Here is a 20,960-nt window from a genome sequence, read left to right as displayed (position 1 = left end):
GGAAAATATAAAGACGGTCTTAATCATGGTATAATAATATACTCCGCCTGGTACTCTCTTCCGAGATTTGCGAATGACCTAACTGTCACTTGCCTACGTCATCATGCTGTTTACAGGTTCTCAAACTTTAAAATGTGGGAGAATTTTAACCAACGGTGAAAATTATTTTAACGGCATTAATTTTAAGTTATTCATGTAGAAACATAGTAAAATAAAACAAATCTATACTGCACTTTTCACTCCTACTCTTACAGTTCCGAATAGAGCAGCCAACCATTTTCGTAACAAAACATTAATTGCCAAGCTTACGACGTGAAAAGTTTGGAAAACACTGCGACTGCTGACACTGAGCGAGAAGGAAATGACAATTAACACGCGTTCGACAAGGACGGTCGGTCAGGGACAAAATGGCGGATTGTCAAATGTGACAGCGCTATCCTGTGTTTCCAGTAGTGTAAACAGAATTACCCGAACGTCTGAAATTTCTTTCGTGAATTGGAAGATATTGCTAACGAATAATTAAAAATGACGTGTTATTGTAAAATTTAAGATAAAATACATATAAATGAAAATTATTAAATTATAAAGAAATAAATTAACTTATTAACCATAGATATAATGTACCCATGTAACATGTTATGTTGAAATAAAGTGGCAATGTTATTGTGACGTAGGCAAGTGACACTCTGGGAAGAGAAGACCATGTTTTATTAGACCATGGTCTTAATGAGATATAGAACAAAATCCTAATGTTTGGTACTCTCGGTAATAATATCAGTAAACATACACACATTGCTGAAAGCTTAGGAGTTTATTTTTTTGTAAGATATTTTGATCACTACGTTAGATAGCTATCAACGCGTACGTAGTCTTAAAAGATGCAGGCGTTCATAGACTACCGTAAACGCATACCATCAGGTACGCCGTAATGTTGTTTGCCACTTGCGTGGTAAAAGTTGAAATAAAATAATCATTTTGCACGTAACACAGACTACATAAAAATAAACAATTTGTATGTAAAATTCAAATTGGCGTCAAGCATTGTGTCATATAATTATGATTATTACTGGCCACCATGTAGGTACTGCGACATTGAATATTTTTAAGCTATGGTCGCGTATAAGTAACTCAACGACTGGTTTTGATATTCTACTGTAATCTGTAAATAGGAAGGTTAAAATAAATGAATTGTTTACTGTCCAATTAAGCCACTGAAGACTTGATATGATTCAATAAAGTAGTTCGTGACTTGGGCCGCGCGTCACCGTTGGCGACGCGTACAGCCCCGAGAGCCTTCAGACAATGAAGATATCCCTATTGTAATGGTCTAAATAGGTTTTGTGCCGTGTTGTAGGTGTATTTTTGTACATGCCCACGGCTAAAGGGAACGGTGAAAGGAGCTAAACCGTTTAGAAATTTGCACTTAATCGTGGCATGTTGTTTAACTTGGATTGCTGATGTTGCAGTTAATTTTGGTATGTTAGTTATCTAAATACTTTTGAGAGAAGTAACGTAACACATGCACATTGTTTTAGAAGTTTTACTTTAATTGTGGTAGCTTAGTATCTATTTATTTCTAGTGTTCCGTTACTTCAGCAGAGCAAATTTATGTTTTGTTTTTTATTATGTACGTGCCTATCTCTCATCTAAGTGTTCATCCCGGTGCCATCCTCAGCTATTGCTTCGCAGCCCTGATTCTGTTTCGACGTTCTCTCCCACTCCGCACATTGTGAGACGATTGGCACAAGAGCACCAGCCAGGCCTCACAATATACGTATAAGGCTCATTTAATAAGAAGCAGTCACCGTATCCTATGGACGGTTGCAATTCAAGAGGTATCAGCACATTCGTGTTGCTGACCCCTTGAAAATCGAACTAGGCATTTTTTTACCGAACCCTGTGCTGGATCCCTCGACAAAACATGGGAATGAGATTGATTTTGAGTTAGCGGAAGTAAATTCTTTAGAATCTGCACAATTCGGGACCATTAAGGTTTTCCAAATGTGGCAAATGATGCGGCGGGGGAAATTAAGCCACGGGCATCCTGGTCAAACAAGTATTCGGAACATGACCCAAAAACCGTAAAACACACACTAAGGCAGTAAAATCTTTCCTTAGACTTAACATGTAGTTCACAAGTCGCTTATGAGTTATCGTCGACGATTCGTACAGCGCGTTTTTTGGACCCACCTTTTAAAGGATCCTGATGAAAGAAAGCTGGTGGTTGCCTGCATATGACAGCATTCATGGGGTCTATCTTAAAACTTATAATACGAGTAAGTATATAATTACGTAACAGTAGTTTATGTCCCGCGATAAAGTACAAGTGTAAGTTTGTATCTTACTTGTAGCATCGCATATCGAGCGTTTTGGATGTTACTTTGCCCACATTTTTATGTTACATTTTCATCAAATATTTAACGAGAGTTCTCATGTAGAAAAAGAACCGGCTAAGTGCGAGTCGGTCTCGCGTTCCAAGGGTTCCGTACATTAAGTCTGACTCACGCTTGACTGCACATTTCTAATAGGTTTTCCTGTCATCTATAGATAAAGAACAATTTTGTGTATTTTTTTCAAAATTCTAGACCCAGTAGTTTCGGAGATAAGGTGGGGGGATGGTCATTTTTTGTCTATTTTCTTGAATAACTGCTAAACTATTTATACTAAAATTATAAAAAAAAAATATTTGAGATTCTTACAATGAGCTCTTTAATTTGATATGTAACACGATATAGTTTGAAAAACTTTATTTTTTAATTTTCTCATTTACCCCCCAAAAATGGACTCCATATTTAAAATTCATTTATTTACGTTACACGGTTATCTTTGGGTCACAAACTTACATGTGTGTGCCAAATTTCAACTTAATTGGTCCAGGAGTTTCGGAGAAAATAGGCTGTGACCGACGGACGGACAGACAGACAGACGAGTGATCCTATTAGGGTTACGTTTTTTCCTTTTGAGGTACGGAACCCTAAAAAATACGTCCTCATTGTAGATACGAGTTAATTGTACTGTACATCAAGTCCTGAAAGCGGAATGGAAGTTCACAAAACTTTTCTCTGATAATTTCCTGAAGTAGGTAGGCGATGTCTTCGCTTAAGGGCAGTGAGTAACGCCGCGGGGCGCGTCAACTGATGGGGACTTAGCAGGAATCTCTTAATTTATAGCCTTGCACTAAGCTGCGACGCAAGAAATGAGAGAACGCGATCATTACAATACCTACTAATTTATAAATTGCGGTAAAGTGCGTTTGCAAGAGCATGAGAGTGTAAATTTTGCAAGGGCTTTAAAAAAATGTGTTGTATTTTCTTCTTGCCGGGAGTACAAGAAACATAGCGCCTCTTACTAACCCATATGACATTACCTACCTTATGTATAATCGATTTATGTGCATTTATGTACTTAGTATTTTTAGTCAAAATTTCGTTGAATATAAATATGTAATAAATACTTATTAATTAGTCATTTTACTTACATACATGTAATCACGCCTATTTCCCGCACATACATATATATTTCTAATGATATATATAGCCTTTAACCCGCCGCACCTTATCGTTTACGCTCATACGCCCTGTTATCTACAGACTCATAGTGGGTGAAATAATCTGATTTGTCCATTTGCCGACCGTGGCACGGTAACAAACGGCCTCTTCGATTAACAGGATTGCTTTTTGTACTCTTATTCTGATTATTGCCAGCGTTAATCGGGATATAAATTTTGTGTACTTTTAAGCTGTAGGTACCGCGATTTATTTCTATTAGTAGTTTTTCGCTTTGTGACCTCTTTGGGTTTGTTATTATCTTGCTACTCATATGGTAGGTATTAGCGGCTTCACTTGTTCTTCTTTGGGTCCCTGCAGCGTGCACGCTGCGTTTTATTTTGTATACTTATGTAGAACCGCTCCCGCACTAAAGTCGAGAATCCCCAATATGATAAATATCTATACAATATAATGTCAAATCTATTGGATAAAAAAATCCCAAGATAACAATATACATATTATTATAATTAATTAGTATTTTATGTATGTAACACAAAATTGACAAATCATTACTTTGTTTTGTTGTTACCGATGTAGCTGTGACAAATAAGGTAGAAATGTTCAGGCCTCGAACTTCGGTTTTCGTGGTTAGTGCGAGGCCTGATAACGTCCGAGGGCCATTCAAAACATATATTTGACGTCAAATTGAACGCCGAACTGATCATGCAAGTCAGATCTCAGTTTATCTCGTCCCCCGTTGTGTCGCAAATCCCGGGACATTTGTAACCGACCCCTGGATTATCGGGGCGCCCTGGGCAAAAACTGGAGCCTATAACATTATTGTCTTTCACAAGCTCCTATTAGCACGTCTATGTATTTTGAAATTAAAACTATATTATCTACATCATAAAGTTGCTTTTGCCTTAAATACTTGGACAGGATGGAGGACCCTTGGATAGTTAAAACGGGCAGTGCTCCGGCAACACCCGAGGCATAAATTCCGGGAATGATTCATGAATGCTGGGATGAAGTTTTTGCCTGCCCAATTAATTGGTACTTTAGAGAAATTGTCGCCAAGGTGTGGAGTAAATATTTACGCGAGTGTGAGTACAATGAACAATTTCAATGTTGCTGCCGTTATTGACATGTAAAATATTAGACAGCCGTAACAAATTCTTATATTTTTTTACTAGGAACGTCACTTATATGTAACTATTTTTTTCTACTCCCGTACTTTTATTTGTCATTTAAAGGGTCGTGCACACATCTTTAAAACCCTATCTTAAAGTTGTCAAGACAAGTCTTTAGTCTATTCCCTAAAAAAGCATTTGTGCATACACGCAGTATCTTTTTGGCTCTTTTACGATACTTCGTGTAATGGCCACTTAAAAATACATTGTTGCCAACCTTATAGTCGTAACACACTGTCGCACCGCAACGCGACCTTGGTTCGTCGCACCCATACGTGAGAGCGAGAAAGAAATATATATTTCTCGCTCTCGCTTATGGGTGTGAATGTCATATCTGACAAATAAGTGAACCATAGACATGTTTTTTTTTAAATTTCATTCATTCTTTTCCCGCTCGTACCCTCCATTCTTTGCTACTTCTTGAATATTGTGAATCTTAAATATGAATACTATTGTGCCTGTCGAATGAAAACTTAACTTTTGTGTTAAAAAACAGAGTGTCTTTCAAGTTAAAATGGATGAAGACAAAACCTTAGTGTCTACGCCTGAAGAAATATCAGTAATAGCACAAGAATCACTAAAAACAGGTAGATACCGTAGGTAGAAGCCACTAGATGACATGAAAAATATTTGTTAAATTTACAATTTTATTTCAAAGTAAGTGTTTGGTCGTAGAAAAAGTATTGTATGCAACGTTGTTTAATTGAGTCAAAAAATACTCGTGGCGTCTTTATTAACAATTTTCGGCTTCGCCTCAAATTGTTACTCACGCCACTCGCCTTTTTTGACCCCTCTTAAATAACGGTTGCATAAAATACTATAAACCTGACGCAGATCTATAAAACGTGATATTTTTTAACAAATTTCAGTTCAGTTAAATGTCTATTACTTAGTGGCAACAGAAATATCTCAGACCACATATAACGTTTCAATCTATTGAATTTATCACATACACTCAATAGAACTTCTGAAAAATCATTCTTTAGTGATAATCATATATCTTTCTCGTGGGTGGTCACGTTCAAATTCCGATCCTGGACATAATGAAGGCAAACAACATCAATACTTGATAAGAATACTTAGCACAATGCCACAAGGCTGGTGTGAATTCAATAGCTTTATCATTCCAGTTTCAAACGGCATAATTTTGTATACATATAAATACATTTTAAATTGTTCACCTTTGAAGCGGTGAAAGCGGCAGGCAAGGCAGCGTCTACAAAACATTGCAACTGGAATCCATACTAACCTAATAAGGTTCGATGGGATCAATTGAATTACGAATGAGTTTCTCTGCTAACAACAGTTAAACTGCTTAACCTACTTGTGGAACAAAGGTTCGGCGTTTCATAAACCTATTTAGTTGTACAACTGTGCTTATTACAAATTGTAAATTCTCTGAATCATAGTCACAAAACAAAAGATAACAGCGAATTATCATTACAGGTTTAATTACCTATTAGTGTACCATTTTTACCTTCTGTTGCTGAACATTTCATACCAGAGTCTGGAGAGGACGTAAAGCAGAATCATCAAAAGAAATTCCACTCAATCCTCACAAAATTAGTGCATAAAGCTTGCGTAATTTGCAAAACAAACTTTCATTAATGTGGTCCAATATTTTAAATTTATTTATTTTAACATTTAATTCAGGCAACAAGATAGATTTTTATTGGTATTAATCATACACTGTCAGTTACATATTTAAGAATAATTCTTAAGGCCCATATTACTATAATAATAAACATTCCACGCATAAAGAATTAGGGCAGAGCAATTCCTATTTTCTAAATCACTAGTGTTTATACGTCTGCCTACATAAGCACCGTTCGTGAAAGGGCATATTTTCGCTGCCGTAGGTTCACACAACGATATTTAATAAAAATTGGTTTTACCTGAATTCAAAACGGAGGAAACTCCTGTTCCTTGATATGTCGTAGTTTTGATGTTATTTTTTGACTGATGTACTTATAGGTATACTTTACAGTACTACAAATACTACAATGTACAGCAGTCATTCAAGCATATGGATAGGAGTTTTTTTTTTCATGTAATCCTATGCAAAATCGAGGGAGGTATTCATACAAGGGTCAAGGAATTTGATTTCTATACTATGTCGTACCTTGTCACCGTGGCGATAATGTGAGAGCCCTAGCGGCTTTCATATTGATTGGAAGCTGGAAGATTGAAAGGTACGAAATAGTACATAAATCAGATTATTTTAACAGTCAATAGCTTAATATAGGTGAACAGTTCAAAATAATTTATGTCAGAATTGCCTCACATAGACTGAACATGTGTTTCACTTTTAGCGTATTCAATTGAGGAACCACGCTTTTCAAATTGCGTTTGTCTGACTGCCGATATCCAGCATGTTTCTCTGAATAGCTCGAGGTGTAAAGGCCGGGGGCCACGCACTAGGCTGTCTTTTGTCCTCTTCTCGAGTGCAAATAGCCTAGCGTTTTAATTTCAAAATGTCCGCCACTTCAACGAAGCTTATTCGCGCTGTAAGAGCGATGGAAAGTCAAGACGAAGATTTCAGATCAGTTTTTGGTTATTGGTTATTGAAAATGTTATATACTTACATGTTTGGAATTTAAGATAAACCGAGTTGATGCTGAAGTATCATTCAAAATGAGCACTTATAAGCATTGCTCTTAGCAGGCATTATTAGTCTTATTCAACAACAATTTCTTACTTACTTAAATATTACAAGGCCCACACCGGATTGTAGCAGGATATTCAAACGTCATCATATACTTACTGTCATCCACCAAAATCCCTGGCACACACGTAAGTACTTTTCTTAACTCGGCAGTTTCTACTTATTCGTAGCATGTAAAAGAAATGTATCATACCTTATGAAACTGTCGAAAAGTAAAATTAAAACCCATAATTTTCTTACCAAACGAGATCACATCTCCCGTTACCTACATTGTCTTAACAATTCCTTTCCCGTGTTCACAAAGGCAATTTCGTATTAAAGTGAGTGCCAAAAATGCTGCGAACATTTGCCATATTGCGGGGTAATTTCAAATTACGCTCGGTTCACTTGGCCCAACCCTCCACTTGTTCTGCTTTCAGCCACACTGGAAGTATTCAGCAAGGCTGAGAGAATAAGGGTATTTATATTTTCAGGGTCCGTTATATTTTGTTACGTAGGAGCTCAATACTCAATTGTAATTGTATTTCATCGATTAAGTAGATTGCTCGGCAAAGGAATGCACAAAAAAGGACGAAGCACCAAAATGTGCAACATGCTCGTACTACAAGAAACCATGCAACCACCAAACAGGCGAAGCCGACTGCCCAGCTAGAAAAATGGCCGAAAAAAGGTATTTAAACTCTATAGATTATGAAGGCGCCTAGGAGCGCTAACTTTTCACATATTTCTATAGCACTTCATTCACTTTCATTAGTTTAACTACCTATGAACAATAGCATATTTTCTGACCTAGATAGTTTCTCTGTATCAGAGTCTAAAGCATGCGATATGGAAACCTGCAAACATCATGTTCGCCGCTGTTTAAATATAAACAAACTTGGAGATGATTTACGCAATATTGACTTTGGCCCCGTTTATAATTCTGCTGATGCAGAAAATAGTATGCTGTACCTGACCAAAAATGTCCAGCAAGCAATTTTACTTAACACCAATAAGACACGTCTTAATAGCAACGCCCTTCAAAAGATGACGTACGATGATACAGAGAACTTACTAATAGTCGTAAAATGATTACCTACTGTACTCTGATATTTAATGGAACTTAAGAATCCACTTTTTGTTTAGGTAATAAGACTTATATTGTGTACCATACCTATAGTTTATAATTAAGTGAATAAGTAATAAATAATTAATATTGTCCTTTGCTGCCTGAAACACAGGGAATCCTAGTTCAGGCATTTGTAAATCACTTGTCTTTATAAATTATTAGTCTTTAAGAGCAACCACTGTACTATACTTTTCTCAATAAATTATTTGTATTTGTATTTGTAAACTACCCAGAAAATCACGTCATAGGTACTTAATTCTACGCATTTACGAATATTTCTCAAACATATCAAAAATAATGTTTTATTTTAAGCAAATTGGGTATTTTACAGACTGTGACTTTTTTCACCGACACAGACACGCGTTTAACTGCCGCACGATTGCATCGCATCGCAACACAGGCAATTATGGATTATGTGTCATTATTTACACTACTGACTGTAGACAGATACATCTGAAAAAAATCGTAGTCTGCAAAGGGTCATAGATACCTCCACTACTAAAATATCAGCCATAGCCCATAAACACTCATCGCAAATGAACACATTTCAGTGATAGGTACGTTTTTATTTTCGCTAATTTCTTACACTCGATACCACGTTTTTGATATTTCTTTACTGCCGCTTGTCTCACTGTGCCTGTGCTGCGGGAGTATTTACTTTGCTTCGACGTTTTTATTGCCGTTCCGAGCGTTAGTTAAAATAATTATTGCGTTATCCTGATTTATGAACCAAATGTTAAGAAAACTGCGGGATTTTGTGACCATGCGATCATATGTAGGTAATTTACTTTTTTAAGAATTTATAGCAATAGGCCACTAGAGTAGGTAAAAAACATGAATCATATCTAATGATTTTGGTATTACTACATATATAAATTTGGATTTACATGACTGATAGTTTAAAAATCATTCAACTGAGCATCAATAGAGCAAAAAAAAATATTTTGGTGCTCTATATGTACATGCATTTATATCTCTAAAATCGAAATAGTTCAATATTGATATTGTATTTGAATAGGTAAAGGTATTAATTCATATTTTTTAATTAAACTTTTTGTTACAGGTGAGTTAATCTCTTTTGTTCTTAATTGGTAAGTAATAGAATAAGAACCTAGACAGCACTATACTCGACATTTCTGAAAAGTTTCCCATCACTACAATGTTGCAGTAATCTCATATAATCCCTAAAACGGAGTACTCAATTAAACCATTAAAAGCCAATGGCTCCGCATGAAGCTATTGGTTCATACTAAAACGTATTACCGGTATCGTACCAGTTGGGTATACCGAAGTAACAAGGGACGACTCGATATGATGGAACTTGACAGCGGACATACCCATCTTGCTAAGAGGTACACCAAGCAAAAATGATCCTTATACCTACGCAGTAATAAATAATATTATATATCGTTTTCCGTTATTTAGTTTTATGAGAATAATGAAGTGTGATAGTACGTAATTATATTGAGAGATTTATTAAGTGTATGAGAGTTTACTTAGAAGTTCATGACGTTTTTGTGTCCTGTACCACGAGCATATTATGAAAAAAATCTCGACTTAAGTACATATTTATCCAATTATTCAGCTTATATCTACTAAATCTACTCCCTAGTAGTATGGAGTTTATACCCAACTAATGTTTTATACTTCCCTGATTAAATGAAACTTACATTATAGTAGAAATATACTGACAATTACTTACCTACAGTAATCCTAACTATAGCTATTTTTTAAACCATATATTTGACTCTACTATGTTAAACTTTAAAATTGACATTAAATGCTTACATTAATATTCCCACGACTTGAGCTGTATCAAATTACTAAAACGGACGCATTCTAGTCTTGCTCACCCTCTCCCATCAAACCAAATTTTCCGTTCACATTTATAGCCAAATTTAAACCTTACCTCAATGTATTTAGAGGGGTGCATTATTGTATGGTAAATCCAAAGTTGGTAGATATAAAAATCTGGTACAAGAGTGTTTGGAATGACGTTTGCATTACGGGGGTCATGAGCCCCCTCTGGGCTATACCGCCTTCCGTGGGTGAAAAGACGTATCTGACACAATTTTTCTGCTACAGTATGCCATTTTACGTGAAAAAGGCAATGTGGGCTAGAATTAAACGGGTCAGTGGGCAGGTAAATATTGAAACGCAAACAAGTTTAACTCACTTTAATGCACCACTGATATTTATATTTTTCCCGGGGGGTAGCAGGGGAATTCGTTTTGAGATTATATTTGGACGTGCTCTGATTTAATTAGCTATGATTTTCCATTAAAATATCTTTTTTTTTTGTAAAGTTATTTGTATATTTATTTAATTTAATCGGATTGTCATTTTATATTAGAAAAGTAAAACGTTGTGATGGTAGAGGTATATGTTGATGGATTTTTGGTTTTCTTTTGCGCAAAAGCTCTCTTTTGTTAAAAAGATCTAGTTTAGCATTTTACTCTCTTTAATTTTTTCCCTTACTTTTTTTATTACTTAGTAACTTTTTTTTTTCAATATCTTATGCGAATGATTATATACATTGTAGGAAGTAATAAAGTGATCCATAAAATAAAGCCCGAAAGATGATAACAAAGCTTAATGAAGTTGTTTATTCGAGCGATAAAAACTAAAACGAGGGGTGGCGGTGGGTAATAGCTTTATTTAGGGATCGTCCTGGAAACGTATCGTCGCGATTGATTTGTCTTCCTAATTAATACAGTGAAATTGAATTGTGGAATTCCATCCACTAACAGAGTAGTCAAGTCTGAAGCAAAGGCCTAGAAAACTGACGGAACTATACTTGGATTCAAATCAATGTCCATAAATTATATTTACATTAGGTACCTACTCATATTATCCCAACATAAAACTTTAAAATCAAAAGATTTTGAATAAAAAAAACTAAGCTTAGAATCAAAAATATGTATGTGCCTAAACAATTCAAGGGCAATTCAAGTTAGGCTTGTGTCGTTCGCGAACTAAGAACTGTTAAGAATGAAATCCCGTGAAGGACCGAAAGGAACTAAATCTTTTTGCGCACTCTTAATCGGTCTTTAGGTCCTTTAGTTCAGTGAGATTGGAGAGCGCTTGAATGAGTGAAACAGAAAACGGTCGGAACGAAACGGTTCACAATGTCGCTGGCACAAGTGCGAACGAGTTGAAAGAATCACGTGACACGCCAAATCCCGAAAAGTTTGAAGGAAAATCAAATATTTTTCTATATATTTTAATTTTTTTATTGTGTTAACGTGTTTTAATGTTTAATATCGACCTAATCATATCGTACAAATTTAATTATATTTAGTTACCAAAGATTGGGACAAAATTAAGTGTAAAACCGATTCCTATTCATTCCCGGCTCTCAACAAGTTCAACGACCGAATTGAACTAGAGGAACTAAAAGAGCGAACTAGTTCGTTCGACCGATTGACCGAGAGCGGAGCGCTCTCTGTAGTGAACGAGCAGGCACAAGCCTAATTCATTCAAGTTTACAAAGATAGGTAAGGAAGGTGAATGAGCCCAAAACTGGCAGGTGTCAGATTGTACTTTAATTAGACGGGAACTCTGTTTGTAGGAATTTAAATCACGTTGTATATCAAATTTATAATACCAATATAGCGTGTCCGTCTAAAATCGATTAATTCCTATGATCAAATATCGGAGCTATATTAACAATAAAATATAATTATCTCTTCTCGATATCTTTTTAATATCCGTCATTTAAATATTGTTAATTATACAGGTACGTAAATATGGTAACAGAAAAATGGAGGTGTAAAATACTTATTGTCAAAGACATAAATGTGAAATGAGAGTCAAGTTCAATATTAAGAACAATGCGTCATTGTTGATTTCGCCGGCAAAAGAATTGAGATCTATATGGGTGCCAAGTTCTAGTTCACTTGCCTGGGATGTAATTAAAGTTCATGATTTGACTTAGCTAGTTTCAACGTACAGGATATATTGTATTAGGATATTTGACGGTATGAAAAATATTATTTTTTACACCATGCAAGAAATAAAAAATACAGAAACGTAGACAGCAGTTATTTTTAGACACAATTCCTGTTTTAAAATCTATAATTTGATCGTGACGTCACATGCTAGTGTTTCATATAAATTCCATTGTAGCAAATCGTTTTGACAGTTCGAAAAAAAAACTGATGTGACTAGTAGTCAATTGCCCTTTTGTCTGTATTACTTTAACAAGCCTTCTTGATCTTACTGTGCGGCTTAGTAGATTTTTGTGAAATAGTGTCCTATAATTATTAGGGCGAGCGAAGCGAGCCTTATCACTATTCGACAAACTATGCATTCTTGTGGTACACTTTACGGAAAAACTATCGCACTTAAAGGTTTGAAATTTAACATAGTAATTTAAATTCATGTCTAGATGTGTTATCAAACATAAAAATATCATTTTATAAACCTAAAAAAATAAAATAAAGGAATAACACTTTGTATTACTACTAGCGCCATCTGTTAGAAAAATTATGAATTAAAATTCGTGCTAATGTACTATGTGCTAACAACGATGAATACAAAAAAGGGTTAAAATTTTGGATTCTGACCCATCTCGCTTCGCTCGGTTTGATTCCCAATTTAGCAATTAAGTTTCTCTGAATACTGGAACACTCAATCTTGCTGTATATTCACTGCGGAGGTCAATTTACTCGTATGTTCTGTTCTGTGACGCCGATGAACTGATCATCAGTCTAGTTGTGTTAGCAAATTTAAATCGGATTGCTTGGAACTGCCAAAATTATAAATAAAAACAAGACCGATGTGATCCCATAAGTGTACCGCGAACAAAGTTTATGCGGTACACTAATAAGCATACCTATTAGGCCGTCTGTATACAAACTTCAGTGATTTAGGGCCGATGCAGACGGACTACAACCCGACTGCAACTTGTATGGAAACTGCACGCCGACTGCACGCCAATAGCAACGTCGGCGTCCAGTTCAACAAAATGACCCAGAACCCTGGCAGTTCCTAGTGGAACTCAGGTTTGGTGCAACATAGGCACACGCTGTTTTAGTACCTATATAATTCGACACGTCTTGATGAGCACTTGGGAGAGCAGTACGATAGAGCTAATGCTGAACCCTGGCTGTACCTTTTTTTTTTTTTTAACGTGGAGTAATGCATTTAGGGCATTTAGGCATTCCGCCTAGCCCTGGAACTAGGACGGATATGTCGGACTCGTGGCCAAGGGGCTAAATACCGACTAAACCCTCCACGGTATGCCCGTCTCGCAGCAATGGTGACGGTGAACATATTCGAATATCAAAACAGGTCGAATATTCGACAAATTCGAATATTCGAATTGCAAGCCCTAATTTAGGCATTCCGCCTAGCCCTGGAACTAGGACGGATATGTCGGACTCGTGGCCAAGGGGCTAAATACCGACTAAACCCTCCACGGTATGCCCGTCTCGCAGCAATGGTGACGGTGAACACGGGATCGCAGAGCATTCCGTTGCTGTCCGTTTTATAGTCACTGGGCGTCTGCTCATCGTCCTGTGTACCAAGACCCCAAATGATGATTTTTTGAAACTGCGAGACCTAGGTTAAGATCTACTAACACTAGTAATGTAAGTCTGTAAATATGTAACTAAAATCTATGGGCAAACTGGCCTGAAATAAAGAATTTTATATTTATTTATATTTATTCCACCGCGAACACCGCCTGCTGCCGACAGCCGAGGCTGTCCCCTCCTTGGACCCGAAGGCCCTGGAGCCGAAGCTCCCCCTCTCGAAGGTAGTATGCAGGGCGACACCATACACTGGTCCCTCATGACAACCTCCACGCCGGGAGGAGATGGAAAAACCCCGGGTTCCACCCCCTCAGGTTGCCTTAGCGATTTTTTATAGAGGTGGTCATCCTCGTGGCCACCACGCCGGCGCCGGCCAGCAGTGGCAACCCCCCGGCCGTCATCATAAGCCCTCTGCCTAGACAGTTACGGGGACCGTAGTTTTATACAGGTCAGCGGCATTCCTGTGCCCTCACGCACCCGAAGGCGCCCGGCCCGAAGGCCCCATCCGCGACCGAAGCCGCCCGGGCCGAGGCCCCCCTCCAGCACACACTCGGGTGAACTCTCCCTCATTGAGAGGACACCCTGTGTGGAACCCCCTCAACCCCCCCACGACAGGACATTGGCAGCACCGGTAAGGAATTACTTGGAAATCAAGAGATTACTTACCGTTGCCCCCGGGGCGCACCGTCCAAGAACCCTTACCTTTCCCCCGGATCAACTGATCAAGAGGAATGAGAAGGGACTCGGCACTCTAGGAGGTTTCCTGTCCGTAGCACCCCACCCTGGCTGTACCTAGCGGAACTCAGGTTTAGTGCAACATAGACACACACTGGGTTGGACATCCGACTCGTCATGATGATCACTTGGTAGAGCAGTACCCAAGATAGCTGATGCTGAACCCTGGCAGAACCTAGTGGAGCTCGGGTTTAATACAACATATGCACACGCTGTTTTGGTCATCCGACTCGTCTTGATGAGCACTTAGGAGAGTAGTACCCAAGATAGAGCTGATGCTGAACCCTGGCTGTACCTAGTGGAACTCAGGTTTGGTGCAACATAGGCACACGCTGTTTTAGTCATTCGACACGTCTTGATGGTCATTTGGAAGAGCAGTACCCAAGATAGAGCTGATGAGCTGATGCTAAACCCTGGCTGTACCTAGTAGAACTCAGGTTTTGTGCAACATAGATACACGCTGTTTTGGACAGCCGACTCGTCAGAATGATCACTTGGGAGAGAAGTACCCAAGATAGAGCTCATGCTGAACCCTGGCAGTACCTATTGGAACTCAGGTTTGGTGCAACATAGGCACACGCTGTTTTAGTCATTTAACGCGTCTTGATGAGCACTTGGGAGAGCAGTACCCAAGATAGAGCGGATTCTGAACCCTGGTTGCACCTAGTGGAACTCAGGTTTGGTGCAACATAGGCACACACTGTTTTAGTCATCCGACACGTCTTGATGGGCATTTGGGAGAGCAGTACCCAAGATAGAGCTGATGAGCTGACGCTAAACCCTGGCTGTACCTAGTAGAACTCAGGTTTGGTGCAACATAGATACACATCCACATTTTGGACATCCGACTCGTCAGAATGAGCACTTGGGAGAACAGTACCCAAGATAGAGCTGCTGTTGAACCCTGGCAGTACCTATTGGAACTCAGGTTTGGTGCAACATAGGCAAACGCTGTTTTGGTCATTCGACTCGTTTTTTTTTTTGAGCACTTAGGATATCCAAAATAGAGCTGTAGCTGAACCCTGGCAGTATTTAGTAGAACTCAGGTTTGTTGCAATATAGGCACACGATGTTTTGGTCATCTCACTCGTCTTGATGAGCACTTAGGAGAGTAGTACCCAAGATAGACCTGATACTGTACCCTGGCAGTACCTAGTGGAGCTCGGGTTTTATACAATATAGGCACACTTTGTTTTGGTCATCCGCCTCGTCTTTTTGAGCACTTAGGAGATACTCACGATAGAGCTGTAGGCTGTAGCTGAACCCTGGCAGTATTTAGTGGAACTCACGTTTGTTACAACATAGGCACACGCTGTTTTGGTCATCTCACTCGTATTGATGATCACTTAAGAGAGCAAATTATATGTAAGTTTATGTGTGGAGCAGCATGATTACCGTCATTAGGTGTCCAGACGGGATAGTTTTACGCTCAATTGTGTGGTGTGGACGCATAAATAAATTCAAGGACATTGGCTCGCTGACCCAACATTATGTAGGAAAGCCAGTTGACTTCCTTACAAAAAGTACTGGGCGACCATGTAGGATGTAATAAGCGCTTATGAAATTGTATATTACGTGTGGATGATATTGGCAATTTGGTTTTGTCGTCTGGACACGTTTTGATGGACAAAGTAAAAGTTGTAACAGACAGGCGTACCGGAGATCGAGAGGGGTCCAATTAGTAGGTCTATTTCTTTCTTGCTCTCACTTATAGCTGCGTCCTTAACGGACTTATTACGTACCCACTCGATCGAACATGGAACAAGCCTCGGACTGGATCAAAGTTGCGGTCCGGTTGTTTTAGGTAGAAAACTCTGCGAGCCCTTACAAAGCTCTGCTTTTTGCTAGTTATTTATCAGGAGGTGTGAACTCTTTCTAAACTTCGGACAAAGAATCGTTTCGAATTTATCTTTTGTTGTCGTACCTAATTGGCCCCGTATTAAAAAAAGGAGCTTTGCTTGGATTCTTTGTTATCGGAGCTTTAATGGAACAAAATCACATTAATTGCATTCTCTCTCTAATCTTTACTTTTATTTTTAGGGTTCCGTACCCAAAGGGTAAAAACGGGACCCTATTACTAAGACTTCGCTATCCGTCCGTCCGTCCGTCCGTCCGTCTGTCACCAGGCTGTATCTCACGAACCGTGATAGCTAGACAGTTGAAATTTTCACAGATGATGTATTTCTGTTGCCGCCGCTATAACAACAAATACTAAAAACAGAATAAAATAAAGATTTAAGTGGGGCTCCCATACAACACACGTGATTTTTGACCGAAGTTAAGCAACGTCGGGCGGGGTCAGTACTTGGATGGGTGACCGTTTTTTAGGGTTCCGTACCCAAAGGGTAAAAACGGGACCCTATTACTAAGACTCCGCTGTCCGTCCGTCCGTCCGTCCATCCGTCCGTCCGTCCGTCCGTCCGTCCGTCCGTCCGTCCGTCCGTCTGTCACCAGGCTGTATCTCACGAACCGTGATAGCTAGACAGTTGAAATTTTCACAGATTGTGTATTTCTGTTGCCGCTATAACAACAAATACTAAAAACAGAATAAAATAAAGATTTAAGTGGGGCTCCCATACAACAAACGTGATTTTTGACCGAAGTTAAGCAACGTCGGGCGGGGTCAGTACTTGGATGGGTGACCGTTTTTTTCCTTGTTTTGCTCTTTTTTTTGTTGATGGTGCGGAACCCTCCTCTTGGCCGGTTTTACAAGTGAGATGATTATTTCACCTAAGACAAAGACCTCTCGATAAAAAATTTCAACCTATTATAGAATACCCATCAAAAATCTAAATTTTTGTTGGGTTTATTGAAATATTTTGTAATTCTTATATTAAACCTTTTTAGAAAATGTTAACAAATGAAAAGGGTAAAACGCAGGTAATACAAAACACTAAAAGTCGTACTAAACTCATTTGTTAAATTGAGCATTTTTGTTGCTGATAATTCTCATTAATCAAATTAAATAAAATTATTAAAAAACAGTTGGTTTGCTACAGATTGCCATGCATAGAAATGCCTAGTATATATTAGTATTATAACGTTACTGATGTCGAGAGCCATTTTGCTTGACAGGTGATAATGCAAATTATAATTACTTAAAGAAGTACACTAATGAGTACTTTTTATATACGAGGGGCAAACTGAACATTTTTATAAAGAAAACTATAGTACTTACTTAGGGCGATAGGCCGTTTCTCTTTATTTTAATGCGTGCTTTAACTCTTTCTAAGAACTTTCAGTATTGCCTATGTATTAATAGTATCCTTAGTAAGAATATTTGATTATATTTTGGTTTGAATTCAATTTAGTAACATTATTATGAGACGTATAAAACCATTTTTTACATTTGTAGTTTGTTAAATTACTGCACCAAACTGCAATTAGTTTTATGGTAGGTTGTAACAGTTTAGCTGTTGTTTAGAGTTCTAGAAAGTAAAACAACTAGTACATAATAAAAAAAACTATATTAAAAACAAAGAAAAACGATTTTGTAAAAATATCCAAAGTTGAGGGTAGGTAGATTAATAGATCTCAGAGGTGGTTCTTTATACAATTTAAAGCGAGCCCGTATTCACTTGCACGCACTTATGAACGAGTGCCACTTCCCTGCTGTGCGCTTGGTGCTGTGGTGGTTGCGCATGTAAGTGGTGGTGACGTCACGGCCTTGAGGTCTTCACGGGTCAGCAGGGCAGCAGGTGGACTCCGGAGCCAGTGTTGGTAGTGTAGGTGGTAGGACCCCTGGAATTTATCATTATTGGACATTTAGTAAAATGTCCGATTTTGCGTTACTGCCTGCAACATTTCGCCGCGTGAAGGAATAGCGCAAGATGAAAGTGCAGAAAGCAGGAAGGCAAGCTCAAAGCATTAAATAGTGATCAGTGATGTGGTAGAAACATACAAAATCAACTCAGTACTATGGAGTAAGTACTTATGCAGTGAAAACTATTAAATTCAAAACATGTAAAGTGGAATTTATATTGAAAAACAATAATGTTAACCTATAGCAATTAAGTTTTACTCTAGTTGTATTTAATCTACACATTTATTTGGAAATTGCAAATCATGATTTCACTTTTTAGGCAAGAGGGTAGAAATTCATTACGTTACAAGGAACAAAGGAAACCAATTGTACAGAATTACTGCGGCGAAGCGTAAAAAAAGGATCTTAACTACAAATTAATCTAAGCACACACCTTATTAGGAAGAAATAACTATCTAATGATATAATTAGCACAAAGTAGCTATAAAATATAATTTTGCAACACTCACCCGAGCGGGGGAAAACACTAACGCACAAAATAAATTTAGAACATGATAGTTTCTGATGCAATTAATTAATTTTCCGACGGCACATTTTGGAAAGGTTGCACGGGAGCATTATTAAAAATTTAGCTGGAGCGAACACATCGCGCCGCCGCGGAAGTCCAAATGGCCGAGCTCCATGCACGGACACCCCTCGCGCCCCGCGATGTCGATACACACGTCACATACGTGTTTCGCGCTGGATAAGCGCCTACATCACCACACGAGCAAATATTACTATAGAATTATTTATTTAGTTAGGCACTTATATTTTAGTTTTACCTAATATAATTTATTTAGTTTTAAGATTATTCTTAGTGTATTTTTATGACAAAATTGATCATTCAAGGAGCGTCAAGACGCTAACGTTACAAGGTATACGAGAATATAAAAATGAAAAACATATTTGTATGTACCTTTAAACTGAACTATAGTGCACAACGAAACATTTTCCTTTTAATTAGTATTCTCTTACCACAAACTCTCCATACAATATTTCGTCTAAATCGGTTCAGACGTTTAAGCGTGAAGAGGTAACAAACAGACAGAGTTATTTTTTCATTTATAAAATAGTAGGAAAGTAGAGACTATGATTCTTGAGGTTTAATGATCTATAATATATAATAACAGAGTAATATGTTACATTATAACGTAACGACATCCGAAATGACACCGAGAATTAAATTAATGATCATGATCTTACAAGCGCAGTGAACATAATCCAGATCATTACATATACTTCGCGAGACTATTCATAAATCTCCCTCATTTTCTTTTCCTCGTTGTGCCAGTTAATATACGGAAAATAATAATCTTGTAAATATTTCGGTTGTCTATTCTTATTTTTTCCGCATCAAAATGTCGAAGGTAAGTGACACAATTCACCGAGAAGCACCTTATTTCATTAGGTTTGACATATCAATTTGAGATTTAGTGATGTATCTGTAAATAGGTAGTATTTAGCACAATCACGTACTGGTTCGCATACAGCGCAACTTTAGAGTTTTATGAATTTCAAACTAGTTGTTCGGTTATATTTTTATGAACATGAATTCATTAGAGACTATAAAAAAATATTAAAATGTAATGTACGTATAAAAACGTATAATTGGCAGACTTAAGACAATCTCACCAGTTAGTCATAGGGATACTCGTAAATCAGAATCAGATATAAAATAATACAATCTAACACAAGAATACATAAGATCACTTTTCCAATTGTAGAATGACTTCCCCTAGCGCGATGGAAGCTGTGTACCGGCATGGCATGGGGGATGCGCCAGATAAACTGAAGTTCAGAATTCAGTGGCACGTCGACCGCGGACGGGAAAGCACGCGGGTTCCGCTCCGCGTTGCGTGTGCTTCCTATAGCGTGTATTGTAGTGGCTGGTATATTATTGTGAATGATTTGTCGGAGATCGGTGAGGCTTTAGGTTCAGTTTTTTTTTGGCTCGGGGGTAGAGCGCGAGTTGATATTGATACATTTTTATAAGTTTTAAACGTTTCTGTATAGACATACTCCGTACTTTAAGTATTCGTTTGAATAATGGACAAATATATTATTTTATTTGATCTAGAAAAGAGTCATTAACTATTTGACGACTGGTCTGGCCTAGTGGGCAGTGACCCTGCCTGTTAAGCCGCGGTCCTGGGTTCGAATCCTGGTAAGGGCATTTATTTGTGTGATTAACACAGATATTTGTTCCTGAGTCTTGGATGTTTTCTATGTAGGTATTTATGTATTTGTATATTATATATATCGTTGTCTGAATACCCACAACACAAGCCTTCTTGAGCTTACTGTGGGACTTAGTCAATCTGTGTAAGAATGTCCTATAAATATTTGTTTATTTATTTTGTTTTAAGTTTTACCCTACACTTTTTTTACAAATTTGTGAACTTTAATGTTATTTCTACTCAGAATGACGAGCT

General features: G+C 37.8%; 1 protein-coding gene across 4 annotated transcripts in view; it reads left to right on the top strand.

The window, feature by feature from the left end:
- Window positions 1-20,960, top strand: part of LOC134650365 (kinesin-like protein CG14535) — a 317,841-nt gene that overhangs the window by 181,213 nt on the left and 115,668 nt on the right. For 2 of the 4 annotated variants that reach the window (XM_063505337.1, XM_063505331.1), the window contains exon 1: window positions 20,323-20,449. The exons of the other annotated variants lie outside the window; for them this stretch is intronic. The gene's annotated coding sequence lies outside the window, so the exon portion shown is untranslated. Of the gene's footprint in view, window positions 1-20,322; window positions 20,450-20,960 lie in introns of those variants that run through there. 4 annotated transcript variants of the gene reach the window in all.

This window comes from Cydia amplana, chromosome 1 (assembly GCF_948474715.1).
Source record: "Cydia amplana chromosome 1, ilCydAmpl1.1, whole genome shotgun sequence".
Lineage (NCBI taxonomy): Eukaryota > Metazoa > Arthropoda > Insecta > Lepidoptera > Tortricidae > Cydia > Cydia amplana.
The sequence above is the reverse complement of the archived record's forward strand: the minus strand, read 5'-3'. Positions and strand labels throughout refer to the sequence as shown.